This window comes from Dermacentor andersoni, chromosome 1 (assembly GCF_023375885.2).
Source record: "Dermacentor andersoni chromosome 1, qqDerAnde1_hic_scaffold, whole genome shotgun sequence".
Lineage (NCBI taxonomy): Eukaryota > Metazoa > Arthropoda > Arachnida > Ixodida > Ixodidae > Dermacentor > Dermacentor andersoni.
In genome coordinates this window covers 23489776-23510101 of record NC_092814.1, presented here as the reverse complement: position 1 = coordinate 23510101, position 20326 = coordinate 23489776, and the positions used below count along the sequence as shown (strand labels likewise).

The window sequence follows — 20326 nt, the reverse complement described above, 5'->3', positions numbered from 1 at the left end:
CAGATGATGACTCGCGCCAACGTACCGGCCTTTGTCGTGAAGCTGTGACGCATATTTCTTTAAAAATTACATTTGTTTTTGCTCCGTGGCATAACTTACGTCATCGGGGCACATTTAAAACTAGTGTCCTTACAGATCATGTGATCACAGAGATGTCAGGTAAAAGATGACGATTGTCATCTGTCACCTGACAATTGGCTTTCGAACTTCCTTTTTTGTGCGTATCATCGCTTTGTATCTCCAAATGATGTGTTTGCAAACGCTACCTGTTTATTCATGTATCAGCTGTTCATTACAACGATTGGCACGCATTTCGTTCGCCAATTTTCTTCGTTTTTCATGTAAACCGGTTGATAATCTGGCTGATATGCACATGTGTATAAATTGCACTTATGCCACACATTGCATTCTGGTGAAGTCCAAACCCCGGCCGAAACGCCAATAAATTGCTTCATACGCGCGTATACTGCTCTGTATGTGTGTATATAGATAAATTGGGTGGAGTTTTCAAAGCTTCGTCGCATTTCATTTCAATCACAGCCAACTATATCCCTATATGCTTTCCTTGGCTTCGCTGTCTGTCGGTTGTATATATCCATGATTTAAAAAATATAGCCGCTCGGTCTCCCTCCTTCTCTCATCTATCTATCTATCTATCTATCTATCTATCTATCTATCTATCTATCTATCTATCTATCTATCTATCTATCTATCTATCTATCTATCTATCTATCTATCTATCTATCTATCTATCTATCTATCTATCTATCTATCTATCTATCTATCTATCTATCTATCTATCTATCTATCTATCACTGGCTAAGAGTCCCAGGTTTAGTTCTGGTAGTAAAACATAAATACCCCAGAAAGTGGACGGGAAAACGGCGCCGCGGTAGCTCAATTGGTCAGAGCATCGCACGCGTTTGCGAAGACAGTAGTTCGTATTCCACCTGCCGCCAGTTGTTTTTTCCTCCACTTTCATTTCCACTCATTTATCATTTCTTTAATTCAATTAAGGGAGAGAGAGAGAGAGAAAGCAAGCAAGGACAGGAAAGGAAGGGAGGTCAACCAGAAGAGCATCCGGTTTGTTACCCTACACTGGGGGTGGGGGAGAGGGTAATAGAAAGAGGAAAGAACTACAAATAATATCGTCTGTGCTTTCCTTCGTGTCATTGGTTGTTAGCTTATTGTAACTTGACTAATAAAAATGTGGCCCCTTGGTTTACTTTATTCTCGTTTATTATATATATTGTGGGAACGTCCCGCTCCCTCAGTCCTGGCCGGCCGCGCCCAAGAGCACCCCGCCGAGCCTAGTAACCCGCGCTCGCGCTCACGAGTCACTTTCACCTCCACTTCGACTGCTGGCTCCGATGCCTAATGACTGTGGCTACTTTGCCTAAGGTAGTTACACAAAGCATCTTTCTTGTCCATTGCCGCCACCGATGAGATTGTCTCAGCTTCTCACTTCTCACTCTCACTATACCGGTCGTATGCATGCTCGTAACCTGCCTATTTGTTTTCCTCCACTGTGAGTCAATGTTTTTTTCTGTACAAATACCTGAATGGTCTTGCAACCATTTACTTGCTTTCACGACTCTATTTTGCCAGTCTATTTTATTCATAACTTTTCTCGACTTGCGGCTCCAGCTAAGCGCTCGTCCCCTAGCGGCCGCGCCGACAACCAGCCGATCTAGGTGCAGCCTCAGATTGTCACATTACAGCATGCGCTGCAACGTTGTGTCGTAATTCACAAGTCGTCGTGATGCCGCCGCGAAAAAGCCCGAAAAAAAAAAAAGTGGATGTCGAAATTATTTTGCTGTGTACCATCATGCGTGTCATCGCGGTTAAAAGACAGCAATGTATGATTCCATTGTTTCCCTAAAGAAACAGAACACTCGCATCGGAAACTGGCAGGGATAAGAATCTTACTCATTGAGAAAAGGTGACGGGTACTACGCTCGTTTATTCGAAACACTTCCCTGAGGACGACCTCTTTATTCCCGGTGAGTGGACCATTGCTTTCTTTTTATATATTTTGAATATGTTGCTAGCGTTTCAAATTGCGGAGTGTACTTAGTTTAGGCAGGCGCTATAATAAGTTAGTGATATACACTTAGAGGTCAAGGGTCTCACGGAATCCCGTCTGGTGGGGATGGTACATGACGAAAATTAGATGGCACCAACCAAAAGAAAGGAAAGATGGAATGACGTTTCAGCTTTACCACGGGAGTTTTGTTCACAGTGATGCAGAGCGATTTTGCGTCGCTTTTTAAGTACTGCGCATGAGCGGACCCAGGTATCTTGCATACATTGGAGGCAAATTTCCGTCATTGCGATTAAGTGTATGTGCTGCCGTCTGGATGGTCAGTGATTCGAGAGAGAGCCGCGACTTTCTGTCCTTTTCTTGTGCAATCACACGTGCCTTTGTCCTGTTTATGTTGTGTGCGCCAGATATCAAATACTCAGCAAGTGAATTTTGATCTGTGTGCCGGTTTCTGACATCGCTTTGGTGATCGCGTAAAGTTCGTTCATAGTCACCTGATTGACCGACATACACAGATGGGCAGTCCGTGGAAGGAATCGAGTACACCACACCAGGAAATTTTTCTTTCTTGAGTTTGTCCTCGACTTGGACTAGCTGATTCTTCAGTTTGCGAGCTGGCACATGCGCGGTCTGTACGTCATACGAACGAAATACACGCGCCAGGCTTTCACTGATGCCTAGCACATATGGAATGGCAGCTCGCTTCCGGGTACTTGGTGTTGGTTGGAACTTTGGACGATCAAGTTGGCGTTTCACAGATTCAATTACACGATGAGGATAGCCACAGCTGGACAGATCGCGGCACAGCATTGAAGTGGAGGTAATGGCCGGTATGTGCGGGCTTTCGATAAACGATGAACTTTACACGTGAGGATTGTCGGGAAACTAGTACATCTAGAAAGGGGACGTGGCCGTCGGTTTCTTCTTCGACGGTATGGCAGGCTCCAAGCTATTCGAGTGAATTGCAAAGTCCTGCAGTGCTTCTTTTTTGACATTACAAAAGCAGTCGTCCACGTATCTGAGGAAAACTTCAGGAGCCAGCGTGAATGATGCAAGTGCGCGGTTTTCGATGTAGTCCATTGCTAGGTTGGAGACCGTAACGGAAATAAATGCCCCCATAGCCGCTCCTTGAATCTGCTTGAATGGGACATTTTTATAAGTAAAATAGGTGTTTGTGAGGCAGAAACCAAGAAGACGGGACAGATCATGGGCGTCGATCGGAGTTCCTTCGGGTAGCGTTCGGTCGGCCTCGAGGGCGGTGGCACATACTTCCATCGCAAGTTCAATTGAGACGCTCGCAAAGAGGGATACTACGTCGAAGGAAACCATCACTTCCTCGGAGTCGATTTCTATGTGTCGAAACTTTTCGATGAAGTCTTTGGTGTTTCGTATATGCGTAGGGCTCCTTCCGACGTGTGGAGCCATTACCCGGTGCAAAAACTTGGACAAATTTTGAAGAGGCGACCGCGTGAAATCGACTATGGGACGCAATGGGTCATCAGGCTTATGAATTTTTGGGAGTCCGCAGATGGCCGGGGCTGAACCATTGTGGCATAGCAAGTAGTAGTGCAGTGACTAGTGCTGTGGGGGCACCATCCGAAACACGTCAGCGAGCAGCTTTTGCAGTTATCTTTGCACCTTTGCCGTCGGATCACGGGAGAGTCGAGGACAAATTCAAGAAATCAAACTTTCCTGGTGTGGTGTACTCGATTCCTTGCGCCGACTGCCCATCTGTGTATGTCGGCCAATCAGGTGATCTTGAACGAAGGTTACGCGATCACCAAAGGGACGTCAGAAACCGGCACACAGATCAAAATGCACTTGCTGAGCACTCGATATCTGCCGCACATAACATAAACTGGGCAGAGGCACGTGTGATTGCGCAAGAAAAGGACAGAAAGCCGCGGCTCTATCTCGAATGATTGATCATCCAGACGGGAGCGCGGGCGCTTAATCGCAATGACGGACACTCGCCTCCAATATATGCAAGACGCATGGGTCCGCTCATGCGCCGTACCTAAAGAGCGACGCTAAATCGTTCTGCCTCCTTGTTAGCAAGGCTCCCGTGGGGGAGCCGAAACGTCCTTCCATCTTTCCTTTTTTGGCCCGTGCTATCTAATTTTCGTCCTGATGTACACTTAAGCGTCATTTCGATTTCTCAAGTTTTCTGTCCCTGCATTATCATTAATAATGCCTTAAGTAACAGAAATAGATATATTCTCGCTACTTCTGTCCGCATTCACGGTAGCAGCAATCACAACTAGCTCGGAAGGTCTGAAGTGTATCATGACACACGTTACGCCACGAGGCGCCATATCGTTTTCATGGCATGCCTTAGTTTAGACAAGGCGTAGTTTTTTAATTGCTCGCAAGCAATTTAGTAGCAACTGCAAACAGCGCTCGTTCCAGATTTGGAGCATTCGACCTGGCCCCAGCGCCGCTATTTTGCCTTCCGACTCTGTGCACATTAAGCCAAATTACATTAAACACATTAAACCAAATCAACATCGTGCAGTAAAGTCAGCCAGTTGCATCCCTTCCTGCAAATGATAGCATCCTTTCAAGTTCGGATGGTTCGTGCACGTCCGCAGCTAGTCAAGTGTGCAGACATATCACGAGGCATAAGCCATGCCTCGAGCTTTTGTATATTGTAAATTATGTTGTAAATAAATAAATACTGAATGAATGAATGAAGATTACAGAAGCAGGGGTGCTAATGCCTTTGTAATTACATGTAATACTGCTTAAACTCATAACCATATCCTGTCTTTACGGCCTGTAAAATTAAGGTATCATGCAAATTGCAAGATATACAAAGACAACATGCCATTTGTGTACCTGAATCTTCTTTTTGTCAGATTGTGAGACGAAGCTGCTTACTGATTTATTCTATGATCTGATTTAATCGCATGTCTCCGTCTGCAGACTCGCTAGAATTCTACCCAGCCGAGCTCGGACTCATATTCATCGAATTTCTACTCAGCCAGGCTCAGACGAACTCAGCCTTACGGGTTGGTCTGAGCCTGGGTGAGTTGACTCTTGAGTAAGTTCACTGACCTATGTATACATTACATGACATTAAAGTTGTGACCTGTGCGGTATGTAAGCAAACATTGCATAGGAGTTCGTGCTGCTTCAGACGACAATAAGTACAAATGTAAACACTACAGTTAGTTTTATAGAGCTTAGTTGACATTGCATGAAAGCTTCGCCTCATGTCGATTCAAAAAAGTGCATTGGAATTGGCATCATATATTTTACGATACTGCTGGCTATCTTGGCCATTACTGGGTGGCAACATTTTGCACATTTCAATACAAAGCTGAATAAATGACTGCAGTGCAATACATTAAAAAAATGCTTACATCACTGCAAGCACAACAATTAGAACACATTACCAAAGCATGTGCATAATAGGATGACCACGAATACTGAATACAAGTACAGATGGAATCACAATTATGCCAAGTTGGCCTCCAACTTTCGCAAAAAAGAAAGGAATCACAGGCCGACACCGCAATGAGACCACACATGGTCATGCCGCTTGCCGGGTCTATGGTCCAGGGAAACATACGTGGAACGAAGCAGTTACTGCAAGGTAGCAGCTACGGGCGCTGGCGCAATCCACAGCCGGCCATTCGACTACTCTAGACAAACGTAATTCAGTCTGTACATGTATTTAGACACACTTTATTTGTCTTTATCTGAAACGCTTTAATGTGGTCTCGTCAAAAATTTGCCAATGTTTGGGTTCTGAAACTTGCAAAAGTAAACAGTTTTATTACATTGTTCTTCATTAAGAAAGCACATAAAGAAGCTTTGAGATATTGTCAACGCTTAACATTCTTCAGAACATCATGTGGTATGCTATTGATATTCAAGTAGATTTTCAGCAGCAAGAAAAGGAATCAGTCTCCCCTGTTTTGAGCATTGGATTTTTGCAGGCAATTTAAGCAGGCATAAAATGTGGCTGACCCTATGTGTTCGGGTGTCAAATCTCAGTGGTCCTAACAACGTGGTTAATCTCACGCACGCATGCGGCCATGAACGCGCCTAGGTACACGATATATTTTCTGCGAACTTGAACAGCACCTGAAACGTGTTTGAAAAAAAGGAAGAAAAAGGGAAAAGGTTCCAGCGTTTACCGAGAAGCCCCGAGCCGTGTATACGCGGAGATACACCCGTCCACGTATTGTCGTGTCTGCCTGCCTCTTGCCGTCGTTTGCTATACGGAAACTGGCGCTCCCGGGTAAATAGAGCGGCGAGACGGGTCCCCAGAACAATATCAATATGTGCAACATACGGCTATCAGCAAAACCCGCCGATGGCGAATAAATCAATGGATCTCTTAGGCATGTAAGGCCTTCTGGGGTGAACGTCTCCGGGATAACGTAGCCGCGCCACCTACAAAATTATCTCACTGAGCTATGTCTGATGCTCGGTTGCCATAGTCGGAAGTTTGAATCCTCGTATGATTTTTTTTTTTTTTTAGGATGGTAAGCTTGACTCACTTCCTCCGGCGCACTACATCACCAGACTTGGAATGGCGCCTGACACCGGCAAAAGATGGCGAGAGCGAGTGGGGCTATACTAATCCAGGTAAAACCAAATTAGGAAGACCCACTACGCTTCAACAAAGGCACTTCCTCACCAGAACAGGAATTGGCCTCCCTGGTGCAGTGTTCGGCCACTACCTCCCTCGTGATTTCTACAATTAACCCATGGCCCTCAATCCACAGCAGCTGCGGAGCACCTGACCAAGGCGGCGGTGAGACCTGTAACGCAGCAGAGGGTGCTAAGAATCTCCGGACCCGGGCAGGCCGCCAATGAAAACTGACTCTGTCAACCTTTAACACCAGAACTCTGTCGAGTGAGGCTAGCTTAGCAGGACTCTGAGGAACTATCAGACGATGTTTGGGATATCATCGGCCTTAGTGAGATTAGAAAAGCTGGAGAGTCTTATGCATTGCTGACTGACGGACATGTCCTCTGCTATAGAGGTCTCGCAGATAACAAGCAATACGGGATTCATGATCGATAAGGACATAGTGGGCAACATTGACGAGTTCTACAGTATTAGTGAGAGGGTAGCAGTAGTCGTAACCAAACTCAATAAGAGGTATAGATGAAAGGTAATACAAGCCTACGCTCCAACATCCACTCACGATGATGATGAAGTAGATCAGTTTTATGAAGATGTTTAATTAGCGATGAGAAAAGTGCAAACTCGGTGTACTGTAGTAATGAGCGAGTTCAGTGCAAAAGTGGGGAAAAAGCAGGCTGGTCAACACGCAATTGGCAACGGCGGCGTCGATTCTAGGAATGCTAGAGGAAAGATGCTGGCATAATTCCCAGAAAGGAATAAGTTTCGAATAATGAACACCTTTTTCAGGAAGCGTAGCAACAGAAAGTGCACCTGGAAGAGCCCTAATGGTGAAACACGAAATGACATTGATTTCCTACTTTCTGCCGATCCCAGCATAGTGCAGGATGTAGAAGTTATATATGTAGGGTAAAGTGCAGTGATCTTAGAATAGTGAGGGATAGGATTCACCTCAATTTGAAGAGAGAAAGAGTAAAATTGGTCAAGAAGAAACAGGTCAACCTAGAAGCAGTAAGGGTAAAAGCAGAGAAATTCAGGCTGGTGCTTGCACAGAAATATGCAGACTTAGGACAGAGAGATGAAGATGACATAGAGGTAATGAATGAAAACGTAACTAGGCTAGGCTAACTAGGCGCCAAGGCAACCAGTAGGCAAGCTCTCCCAATTAACAAAGGACGTAATAAAGAAGCGACGAAGAATGAAAGTGTCCAACTCAAGAGATCAGATAGAATTCGCAGAACTGTCAAAACTGATCAACAAGGAGAAAATAAGGGATATACGAAATCATAACGTGAGAAACACTTAGGAACCCGTAAAAAATGGGCGCAGCCTGAAATCTGTGAGAAGGCAACTTGGCATAGTACAAGTTAAGGTGTATGCACTGAAAGATAAGCAGGGTAATATCATGAGCAATCTCGAAGATATAGTAAAAGCAGCGGAAGAATTCTATACTGACCTGTACGGTGCCCAGAGAAGCCACGATAGCTCTATTCGAAGCAGTAATGAACAGGTTGCAGACACTACTCCTATAACTAGTAATGAAGACAGGAGGGCCCAGCAAGACATGAAACGGGGAAAAGTGGTAGGAGGAGATGGAATAACAGTCAAATGAATAAAAAATGGAGGAGATATATTGGTGGAATTACTGGCGGTTCTATATACGAAGTGTCTATCGACTGCAAGGGTCCCAGAAAACTGGAAGAATGCAAACATTATATTAATCCACAAAAAGGAAGACATTCTTTTTATTGAAATGAAAATAAAAGAAAGAGACTTAGTCACCTTATAATTGCGACGGCTACTCCTTTTCTCGTAGCAGAAACAACAACATAAAAATATGTAGGAAAATGAAAAGAAATCACTTCATACGGTCAGAAATCCATAGCACAGTACTATGCGCCCATGAAAATAACGGTATAAAAGTCAAATGCAAGTTTCACCACAATCAGTTCATAAAGAAAGTCACAAACACACACAAACGGCCGTGATGTAGACTTCGATGAACATATAAACAAATGAGGAATTCAGGAATTACACAGTGTTAAAATAATTCACGCACAGAAAAAATGTATAACACATAATATAAACGCACTAATAATTACAAATAACAGAAGAACGTTATTGTAACATTGTGGGATTATTCAGTGCAATACCTAGTACTTGTTAAGGATGCCTGTTCATAAAATCTTCAAGTGCGTTCAATACTTTTCTCTGTGCTATTTTCGATGATCATGGGCCCAGCAATTTTGCGAGTGAGAAAGGCCAGTGAGGATCAGTGGAGTGTAGCTCTTGTTCTAGCTGCCGTCTTTGCATTTCGTATATGGGGCATTCGAGGAGTAGATGGCGAACATCGTCGTGGCCACAGGAGCAAGCCAGAGAAGGAGCCCGTTTGATGCGATATAGGAAATGTTTGGCGCATGCTGTCCCAAGGCGCAGTCGATGAATTAGTGTCTTGGTACTTTTAGAAAGTGCATCCAGCTGGTATTTGAGTTGAGGGTCCACTTCGTAAAGAATTGATTCCTTAGTGTTTTCATTAAACCATGTTGACATACACAAGTCTTTCTTTAGTACTCTAAATATCGGTTTTGTGTCCATTGGTGATAAAGGGATGAGTTGAATTACTGCGTTTTATGGGCCGATTTTGCCAATGAGTTCGCTAGTTCGTTGACTGCTATACCAGCATGGCCCGGGTCCCACTATAATATCACTTCATGTTTCCTTTCATTAGCCTGAGTTAAACTGATCGGTACTGCGTATGTTATTCGTGCGTGTGGTTGGCTGTCATCAATATTTTCAAGACATGCTAAAGCCAATAAGGAGTCCGTGCAAATTGCCCATTTTGTTTGTGTCTCATATCTTTTGATAAATGAGTGGCTTGGAGAATTGCCACTAATTCCGCTATTGTTGGTGACGACGTGTGTCCCAGTCGATAAGCGTACTCTACCTCTAAGGATGGTATAACACAAGCTGCAGTTGCACTTTCTTTTATTACAGAGCCGTCCGTGTAGACGTGAATATATTCCTGGTACTTGTCAAATAGGTGATGGAACGCTAATTGTTTTGCTGCTAATGTTCAAACGTCGCTTTATTTTTAAGCCCTTCGATTGACGTTTCTATTTTCGGCGCTTGCAGAAGCCATGGTGGGTAGCAAAGGTCTGAGTGCCAAAAAAGTGATCGTGGGAGTCGTGATTTATGCTCTTGAAACAAGGCGTGTATCTGTGCACCCGGAAGGTTCTCTATCAGAGAGAGAGAAGGGGGTGTGCAGAATGCTGAGCAGAAATTCTGAAGAGCTGTCGGCATGTTTCCAGGCTGCGAATCATCGTGAAATGCGGTTCCCGCGCTTCTGCAATAGTGAGGTGATTGGACGTAGCTTGCGGGACTCCTAGACACACTCGTAAACTCCGAGTCTGCAACAGCTGTAGCCGATGGAGGGACGTCGCCGATAATTTGTGCAATAGAGAGGAGGAGTAAACATTTCTGTGACGCACAAGTGATGAGTGGACGTGAAGCAGGGATGCAGTTGTTCCACCCCACTTCGTGCCTGCTATTCTGCGGGGAACATTTATAACACAACTCATTTGGTCCTCCAGGGCGGTCAAATGATGAGTCCATCGAAGCTGGTGACCTGAAATACCGCCGAGAAAACGATGTTTTCGAACCAGCTCGATCTCATGGCCATCTGTTGAAAGACCAAAATTTCTAACCTTTCTTCTTGTGAGAGGCAGAACCGCTAATTTGGCATACGATATCTTCATGCCCCGTTCTCTTAAATAATCACCTATTGCGTTCAAAGCTTCCTGCAGCCGTTCCTTGACAACTTCTAGAGATTTAGTCGATGTCGATATGCAAAAGTCATCACCATACCTAGATATGTTTATGTCTGCTGGAAGTACTGCTGGTAGACCTGCTATTGCTGCATTGCAGAGAAGTGGACTTAATACAGTTCCTTGCGGAACTCCTTTGTTTATGGTATATGTATGGTATATGTTTATGTATATGTATGTGTGTCTATATATATATATATATATATATATATATATATATATATATATATATATATATATATATATATATAATTCTGTCTTTCAAGAAGTTAGCGCTCCATCAGCGAACTCGGCCATGCACTCCGAGAGTTGAGAGTCCAAGCAGAACATCAAGGTGACTGACCGAGTCAAGGGCGTTCTTAATATCAATAAACACAGCAACAGTAATGTTCCGGCAGCTAATCTCGTGGTCAACAAACGATACCAAGTCAAACATGCAGTCCATTGTACATCTACGTTTTCTGAAGCCAGCCATTTGATCTGGCAGACAACTGCTGGATTCTATCCACCATTGCAGTCTAACATCGATCATTTTTTCCATCACCTTTGAAACACAGCTCGTTAAACTAACAGGACGAAAGGAGTGAAGAGACAGTGGCTTCTTGTCAGGTTTTAGCAATGGGACTACGTTAGTGATCTTCCAACTCACAGGAACATGTGCTTCCTCCCACATCTTGTTGAAGACGTGTAGGAGAGTGAACGTGCCTGTTGGGCCAAGGTTTTTCAAGTTGCAATAAGAGATGTTATCAGGGCCAGTCGCTGTTCTTTGGCATGTCTTCGAGAGAGTGTGCTGCAGTTCATTTAGAGAGAACAGAATATCCAACTGGGTATGATGTAAATTGCAAACATTTTCAATCTGTTGCTGCGTCGAAAAGATAGATTGATCTTGAATTGATACAGGAATTGCGAAATTTACTAGTATTGCGCAGAACGTGTTTGCAATTTCGCGTTCAGATAAGCCAAGAGCTGTAGCAAGGCTTTTGAAGGGACTACATTATGGTACCGGATGGCCAAGGGTGCTTATTATTCTCCAGACTTTCGCAAGGGAGTGAAGGGGGTAAGTGACCTACAGAACTCACGCCACCGTTGATGTCCCAGTTTTTGCATGTCCCGGTCAGATTTTCTGTGTGCAGCTTGACTTTCTTGATAATCTTCAAGCCGTCTGCAACGATGAAACCGACGCTCTGCTCTCCGTCTAACCGCTCAGAGTCGTTCATAGTCTGCGTCGACACTGTATTGTCCTTCCCGAACAGTTGTGTATCGCGTAGCCCTGGAGTAATTACTTAGTACCGATGACATGAACGTGTCCAAGTCATTTACTTGGTTCAGTACCGCAGAATTATATTCTCGAAATAGTTGCCAATTAGTAAGTTCTGTTACTTTGGGAGATCTTGCCGGATGCATAAGGGGATGCGCTATGAGAACTGGGTAGTGGTCACTACCCCGTGTCTCATAATCTGTGCACCATCTAATACCGCGCGTAAGGTGAGGGGAGGCTATAGTAAGATCAAGACAACTAGCGTAATTGTAGCCTCTTAAAAAGGTAATGGATCCATCATTAAGCACAACAAGGCTGCATGAGGCTAGGTCTTTAGAAAAGCAAGACGTTAAAGAATTGAAAAATTATAGACCCGTTAGCTTACTTCAAGTACTATATGAACTATTCACCAAGATAATCTCCAATAGAATAAGGGCAACAAAGGACTTTAGTCAACCAAGGGAACAGGCAGGTTTCAGGAAGGAATACTCTACCATGGATAACATCCATGTCATCAATCAGATTATCGAAAAATCCACAGAGTACAATAAGCATCTATATATGGCTTTCATAGATTATGGAAAGACATTTGATTCAATACAGATACAAGCGGTCATAGAGGCATTACGTAATCACCGAGTACAGGCCGCTTAGGTAGATGTCTTGGAAAATATCTAGAGAGATTCCACAGCTACTTTAATTCTACACAAGAAAAGAAGGAAGGTACCTATAAAAAGGGGCTGAGATAAGGACACACAATTTCTCCAATGCTATTCACTGCGTGCTTAGAAGTATTCAAGCTATTAAATTGGGAAGGCTTACGAGTAATAATCGACGGCGAATATCTCAGCAACCTTCGGTTTGCAGATGACATTGTTCTGTTCAGCAAGACTGGAGACGAGTTACAACAAATGATTGAGGACCTTAACAGAGAGTGTGAGAGTGGGGTTGAAGATTAATATGCAGAAGACAAAGATAATGATGAATAGCCGGGCAAGGGAACAAGAGTTCAGGATCGCCAGTCCGCCTCTAGAGTCTGTGAAGGAGTACGTTTACCTAGGTCAATTAATCACAGGGAACCCCGACCATGAGAAGGAAATTCACAGAAGAATAAATATGGTTTGGAGCGCATACGGCAGACATTGTTAGCTCCTGACTGGAAGCTTACCATCATCATTGAAAAGGAAGGTGTACAATCAATATATTTTACCTGTGCTGACATATGGGGCACAGACTTGGAGACTGACAAAGAAGCTTGAGAACAAGTTAAGGACCACGCAAAGAGCGATGGAATGAAGATTGCTAGGCATAACGTAAAAGAGACAGAAAAAGAGCGGTTTGGATCAGAGAGCAAAAGTATAGACGATATTCTGATTGCCATCAAGAGAAAAAAATGGAGCTGGGCAGGCCATGTAATGCGCCGGTTAGATAACCGCTGGAACATTATGGTTACAGAATGGGTACCAAGAGAAGGGAAACGCAATCGAAAACGACAGAAGACTAGGTGGAGCGATGAAATTAGGAAATTCGCTGGCGCTAGTTGGAATCGGTTGGCGCAGGACAGGGGTAATTGGAGATCGCAAGGAGAGGCCTTCGTCCTGCAGTGGGCGTAAAATAGGATGATTTGATGATGATGATGATGATGATGATGATGATGATGGTGTTGGTGGTGGTGTTGGTGGTGTTGGTGGTGGTGGTGGTGGTGGTGGTGGTGGTGATCTGCTCGGGAAGGCCACATTAGATTGTAGCTTGAAGCTTTCGTTGCACTTCCTTATTTTGGTCGATTAATGTAGTTTTAAATAGATTAATGCTAGAGTATGCTAACAGAAGCCAATACAGATTCAGTGCATGATTAGCTTAACAGATTGGGATGCTTTCTTATTTTGATTTCTAGTGGAGGAACCATAACATCTGCTCCAGTTTCACAAGGTTTTGTTAATCTGAGGTTTTCAACCCTATATTAAGCCAATGTGCTGAGGAAGGTAGAAGCACACGCATGTAAACAAGATTGGATGATTGTTCCTATACATTCCCATTTTAGCCCACCCCCTCCCACGGCCACTACGAATACAAAATTCTAGAACTTTATATTGTTATTAAACAAACATTTGTACTCCTATAAACGTACTTAATGTTTGCCGTGAGGCTGCGGCATATTGAGTTAGCCTTTCGGGGTAAATTCACTGTATACTTGCAGCGCGAGACGCAGGACGAGAAAGCAGACGACACCCGTCTGTGTTAGAATGTATGTCAGAATGTATGTCAGATGTATGCTGCGTACACAAGTGATAGCAGCTCATAAAAAAAATTATGGGGCCAGCTTTTACGTATTTCGAAATAGTCAGTGGCGACTTCTATACATGCACTTGAAAAAGGGGGTACCAGTGAAACACAAAGAACGCGTACACAAGGAAATGGTGTTAGACACGGATGGACGCTGGGCTTTCTACTCTACTTTATTAGAATTCACTTGGCCGTACAGAACCTCCGACGCATGCGCATCTTCAACTCCTCCCAAGACGTGTGCACTGATAACACCTCGAAAAGTACATTGCCGCACGAAAACTGCCGATATATGCGCAACTTGTGCTCCTCCCAAGACCCGTGCATCAATGTCAGTTTTTTTTCCAATAAAGCACAGTTGAAACTCCACTATCCGTCCATGTCTAGCGCATTTTCCTCGCGTACGCGTCCTTTGTGTTTCCCTGGTACCCCATTGTTCAAGTTAATCATGCACCAACCATAGCCCAACAGCTTGCGCGAATGAACCTCTGTAGATATTCGCGGCACATGCGCCTCAGTAAACGAGCCATGACTGTTCACACTGATTCTGTTCCACGTTCAGTGTCCACACACAGATCATTTGCGTCTTCCTTCAGGGTCTTACGTGGGCTTTAGGGTTGGTGCTTGCTGCTGCGTTTGGTGCAAGATTATGGCTATAGGAGCAGGCACCGCTTATGCGCCATTGCGAGCAATATATATACGTACATAATTTCTTCACAAGCTGACGCTAAGCGAGGGTAGCGCAATGGATATCACTGCGCTGACACGAGAACTTCGCTGTAGCCGAATTTCGCAAACTGCATATGCGATGAGGACAGCCATATGAGCTTGTTGGTAGGTCCTCTTGTAGTTTGCTGTAGCGTAGGCAGAACAACACGGACATAGAAGGTGCACGAGACAGCACACAGCGCTCAACTATAGCTGAACGACCAGCTGTGAACGTTGTCAGGATTGGGGGCTCAATCCCATCGCTCGTGATCCGTTGTCAAGATTGGAGTCGGACATGAATTAGAAGGTAGCTGGCCCATGCCGTCGTACAACTTATCCACGCTGAGGACGTTGATGAAGGGAAGGACTGCTTCTCATCGAGAACGAGGAATATGGGTTTATTTACAGTATTGACTGTTTGAAACAGTATGACTGTTTGAGAAAGTACATCAGTCTAACACGACTGCTGGAGAGAGAGAGTGACCTGAGCAGCCGCACAACAGCGGTTTTTAAACGCTTGGTCCTCTCCCGATACAAGGTGATGCGAACGTTCGTTTCGTCATCGCAAACTAGCCGCCTCCCCGCAGGACGGTCTACACACACAAATGCACACACGTTCGAATGTCCCGAGCCGACGTCAGAGGGGCCCCGTAGAACTCGGAGCCGTTCCGGATAGCGCGTTGGGGAGTTTGGGAACAATAGTTGGCGCGCGGAACTCATCCCGTCACAACGGCGATGAGGCTAGAGGTTGGTGGCGGTTTCAGCACAAAGCCTGCTTCATCGAACCCATCCTAGCTGAAGCGATGGAGAGTGGGGGATGCCCATATTGTTCCCCGACACAAAGTCGAGTTAGTCACGCTGTGGCTAGAAGTTGGCGGCGACGCTCCCGGTATGTTGCCGCCATAGTTGTAACTGGGTGGCAAACTTGCACTGCAGCTGGCCGTTCTTAACAGCACCGGAATGTTGCCGCCATAGTTGTAACTGGGTGGCAAACTTGCAATGCAGCTGGCCGTTCTTACCAGCGCCGGAATGTTGCCGCCATAGTTGTAACTGGGTGGCAAAGTTGCACTGCAGCTGGCCGTTCTTAACAGCACCGGAATGTTGCCGCCATAGTTGTAACTGGGTGGCAAACTTGCAATGCAGCTGGCCGTTCTTAACAGCGCCGGTATGTTGCCGCCATAGTTGTAACTGGGTGGCAAACTTGCACTGCAGCTAGCCGTTCTTAACAGCACCGGAATGTTGCCGCCATAGTTGTAACTGGGTGGCAAACTTGCAATGCAGCTGGCCGTTCTTAACAGCGCCGGAATGTTGCCGCCATAGTTGTAACTGGGTGGCAAACTTGCACTGCAGCTGGCCGTTCTTCGCAGCACCTCCATGGCCCGAAAAATCTCGACTGTCTAGCGCTGACAACCGCTGGGCAGGAAGAGAACGGCTGGTGGCCAGGGGGGGATTGATGCCTTGGCTCGCAGCGACCACTTGTGTATTGATGTCACCGCCCCAAAGCATCCAACAAGGACAGGCAACTGCAAAATGAACCCCACAACACGGCTCTGCGCCGAGATGACGTACCTTGACTCCCACTTTAGACCCGCTAGGCTTAAAAAAAACATAATTGCAGAAACAAAAAAAAATGCTGCATTTCGCTATGGCAATTTCTGAAGCAATTTTGTGCTGACAAATTCAGCAAACATGGAGGGAATCCTGCTAAATGAGAGGAGATCTTCTTGGCTTAAAAAAAAATTAACACTAGTAACCCTAACATTTAGGCGGGACCCTCAAACGCAGAATTCAAATTAGCCTGCTCAAACCATCGGCATTGCTATGCAACTTTCCCTTTTTATATCTAACGGAGAAGTTGTACTCTTGGAGAGTGAGACTCCATCGGAGCAAGCGGCCATTTTTGTGTGACATTTGATTGAGCCACGTCAGAGCGCAGTGGTCGGTCTCGAAGATGAATTTCGCTCCGTACAAGTAACACGACAACTTCTGGGCGGCCCAAACTAAACAAGCGCATTCCTTCTCAGAAGCGCTGTAGGCTTCCTCTCTTACATTTAGTTTACGGCTGGCATATAGGATGCTCCTGGTTATCGTCGCCGACCTGACTAAGTACCACGCCCATACCTCTGTCGCTTGCGTCGCATTGAACTATGAATTCCTTTGTGTAGTCTGGCGCGCGAAGCACAGGACGAGAAACCAATAGCGTTTTCAAACTTTGGAAAGCGTTCTCTTTGTCCTTATCCCAGTGTATGTTACTCGGTGCTCCCTTTCGGAGGGCGTCCGTTAATGAACTTGCAATTTGCGAGTAACTCGGAATGTACCGTTGATAGTACCCCACAAGTCCCAAAAATGAACGAAGGTCTGTTTTCATGCGTGGCTGAGAAAATTCTCCAATCGTAGCTATTTTCAGCTCGGCCGGCCGTCTCATGCCCTGACCGACAACATGGCCCAGATAAGTAACCTGCGAACAACCAAACCTACACTTTTCCGCTTTCATCGTTAAGCCGGCTTCCCTCAACTGTGAGAACACCTGTTTTAGGTGCGATACGTGTTGTTCCAAGCTGTCCGAAACAATTGCTACATCATCAAGATAGGGCAAGGCGAACTCCTGCAAGTCTTTTAGGACAATATCCATTAACTTAGAGAACCTAAACGGCGCGTTCTTCAGCCCGGAGCTGAGTGCGAGAGGGCGGAAAGTGCCTACAGGTGAGATGAATGCGGCATAGCGGCTGGCACTTTCTGAAAGGGGAACTTGCCAGTACTCCCGCACGAGATATATAGGTGAAACCTATTTAGCAGCGCTAACTCTTTCAATTCGTTCCTCAATGTTGGGTATCGGGTACAGCTGATCCCTAGTGATGGCATTTAACTTCCTGTAGTGAACACACGGACGAGGGTCCTTGTTAGGGGTTTCTACCAGTATTAGCGGTGACGTGTAGTCACTCTCAGCGGGCTCAATAACTCCCAACTCTAGCATGCGCTGTATCTCTGCCTCCATAATCTCTCTCTGTCTTGGAGACACCCTGTAAGGCTTTGATCTTACTGCTTCGGTTGATGTCAGCTCAATTTCATGCGTTATTAGTTCGGTTCTACCCGGCCGATCGCTGAATCTGTCGAGATATTCCCCTAACACCTCTTTTAGCTCATCTAGCTGCTCGGGTCTTAGAGCGTGCGAGCTTACCGAGTGTTCTACTACTTCTTCTAGGCCGATTTCAGAGTTGGAGGTCGCCCTATACTCCTTAAACTTGGTACTAGTGCCATCCTGCTCTTTGATGGTATAGTTAACGACCCCGCTCCACTCTACATACGGCTTCATCAAATTACAGTGATATATCTTCATTTCCTTCCTGCGACCGGGCATTTTCAGAGCATAGTTAGTATCTGAAAGTTTGTGCAACACTTTAACGGGCCCGTTCCAGTGAACTTCAAGCTTGTTCTTTCTTGAAGGTTTGAGGATCATTACCTGGTCTCCGGCGTTAAACGTACGAAGCCTCGCATTCTTGTCGTAATAGAATTTGGCGTTCTTTTGAGCTATTCCCATGTTATTTCCGACTAGTTCTTTGGTTGCGCTTAGCCGTTCCAGCCAATTTAGCACATATTCAACCACTGTTGGACTCTCGCCTCTTTTTTCCCACATCTCTCTTAACATTCTCAGTGGAGAACGGAGTGTCCTCCCATACACTAGTTCTGCTGGCGAGAACCCTGTCGCTTCATGTGGAACCGTTCGCAAAGCAAACAAAGTTGCCGGCAGACAGTTCTCCCAGTCCTCCTTGTGCTCGTAACAGAGCGCACGCAAAACTCGCTTAAGCACCGAATGCCACCTCTCTACACTGTTTGACTGAGGGTGATAGACAGAACTGTGTATTAACTTTACCCCGCACTTTTGCAAGAATGTGGAAGTCAGTGCGCTCGTGAATACTGACCATTGATCTGCCTGAATTTCGGCTGGAAACCCAACTCGTGCAAACACTTTCAAAAGCGCGTCAACTACTTCGGTGGAACTGAGCTCTTTCAAAGGGAGTGCTTCTGGAAACTTGGTAGCCGGACACAGCATGATAAGCAATTACCTGTAGCCCGATTTTGTTTTTGGAAGAGGCCCTACCGCGTCTATTACAAGTCGTCTGAAAGGCTCTGTTATTAAGGGCACTACCTTCAGTGGAGCTTTCCATGTCTCTCCTGGTTTACCAGAACGCTGGCAGGCGTCGCATGATCTTACAAAGTTTTCTATGTCTTTGAAACAGCCAGGCCAGTAGTATTCCATAAGCAAGCTTTCCTTTGATTTGTTTATGCCTAGGTGGCCGGACCACCCATTTCCATGAAAGAGACTCAAAAGGTCCTACCTGTACTTAGTGGGTACGACTAACTGATCTAAAATCCTGCACTTTCGATCTCTGTAGTGCCGATACAACAATCCTCCTCTCTCATGTATCGTCACGTTGCGCCTAGCAATGCCTTCTTTAGCTGTGTCATGTAATTTAGCTAAGCTCTCATCATTCTTTTGCTCGGCTGCCAGTGACTCTTTATCCACACGTAAGAGCTGATCAAAGTTCTTTGAGGCCGGTGATAATAACGACCCTGTCTCGCTTGTGAGTGCGTCAGCTTGCTCTTCCTGCAGGCTAGAACTTTGGCCCTCTAGTGTTACGCTCTCATTGAGCTGGTCAGCTGGCAGGCTCTGCTCAACTGTTTTTTTTTTTGTCCCTCGGGCCTAGCTTAGATTCAGGTATTGAAGTTATCCCCTTTTCTGCTTCCGCTGGAGGAGCTTGTGCATTTTCAGCCGAAAGCGCCGCGATCTTACGAGCTTGGCCTCGGGTCAATGCCTGTACTATGCCCTCTCCCAGTATGAGCCCTTTGTCACGCAGTAACTGATTCGAACGATTCGAAAAGGTGTAAGGATACTGCAGTGACAAAAATTTGGAAACTGCAGCCTCAGTCTCTAGCTCCCCGAATGGTCCTATGATTTTGACTTTGGCCATGGGCAGACACACGCTGTGTTCTTCTACAACCTGTTTTATCCAGGCTACTTCTCCGGTGAAGTCATATACCGTCACGTAAGACGGATGGACAATGTCCATCGTGGCGGCACTGTCTCTTAGCACTCGGCATGGTTTGCCATTAACTTGCAGGTCGTGAAGATATGGACTTGAAAGTTCCATACTCTCGTCTTTTTCCTCCACGTAGGAGAAAACTACGCTAGGCTTCCCGCAGTATACAGCTATATGTTCCAGTTTGTGGCATTTGTAACAGCGAATTGGTCTAAAAGATTCGAATTTTCGTTTCTGTTCTTTTTGTGCGGTTCCTCCGTTAAGTTTCTCCTCGTTCTTTTCTGCGGGCTTTTCCGCCATGTCTACAGGCTCCGATCGTCTAGTCTGCGCACCCCTTTTGAACGGAAATGGTTTCCGCGGTCCATTTCGACCGTCCAAGTTTCCGTCCTTAGCGTTCAACTTTCTACGGGTTGCGTACTCTTCGGCTAATTCAGCCGCCCTTTCCACAGTGTTTACATTCCCTCTGTCTTGCACCCACAGTTTCACAGCTTGGGGGATGGTTTTGTAACACTGCTCTAGACACATGCATTCAATGATCATGTCTCTGCTGTCGTACGCTTCCGCGCT

At 45.5% G+C, this 20326-nt stretch overlaps 1 protein-coding gene across 3 annotated transcripts in view; it reads left to right on the top strand.

Moving 5' to 3' along the window:
• Positions 1-20326, top strand: part of LOC129380411 (uncharacterized) — a 70592-nt gene that overhangs the window by 24924 nt on the left and 25342 nt on the right. Inside the window, exon 3 of one of the 3 annotated variants that reach the window (XM_055061250.2) lies at positions 6537-6643. The exons of 1 other annotated variant lie outside the window; for it this stretch is intronic. The gene's annotated coding sequence lies outside the window, so the exon portion shown is untranslated. Of the gene's footprint in view, positions 1-6536; positions 6813-20326 lie in introns of all 3 variants that reach the window. One more of the 3 variants, XM_055061248.2, reaches the window with a different exon arrangement.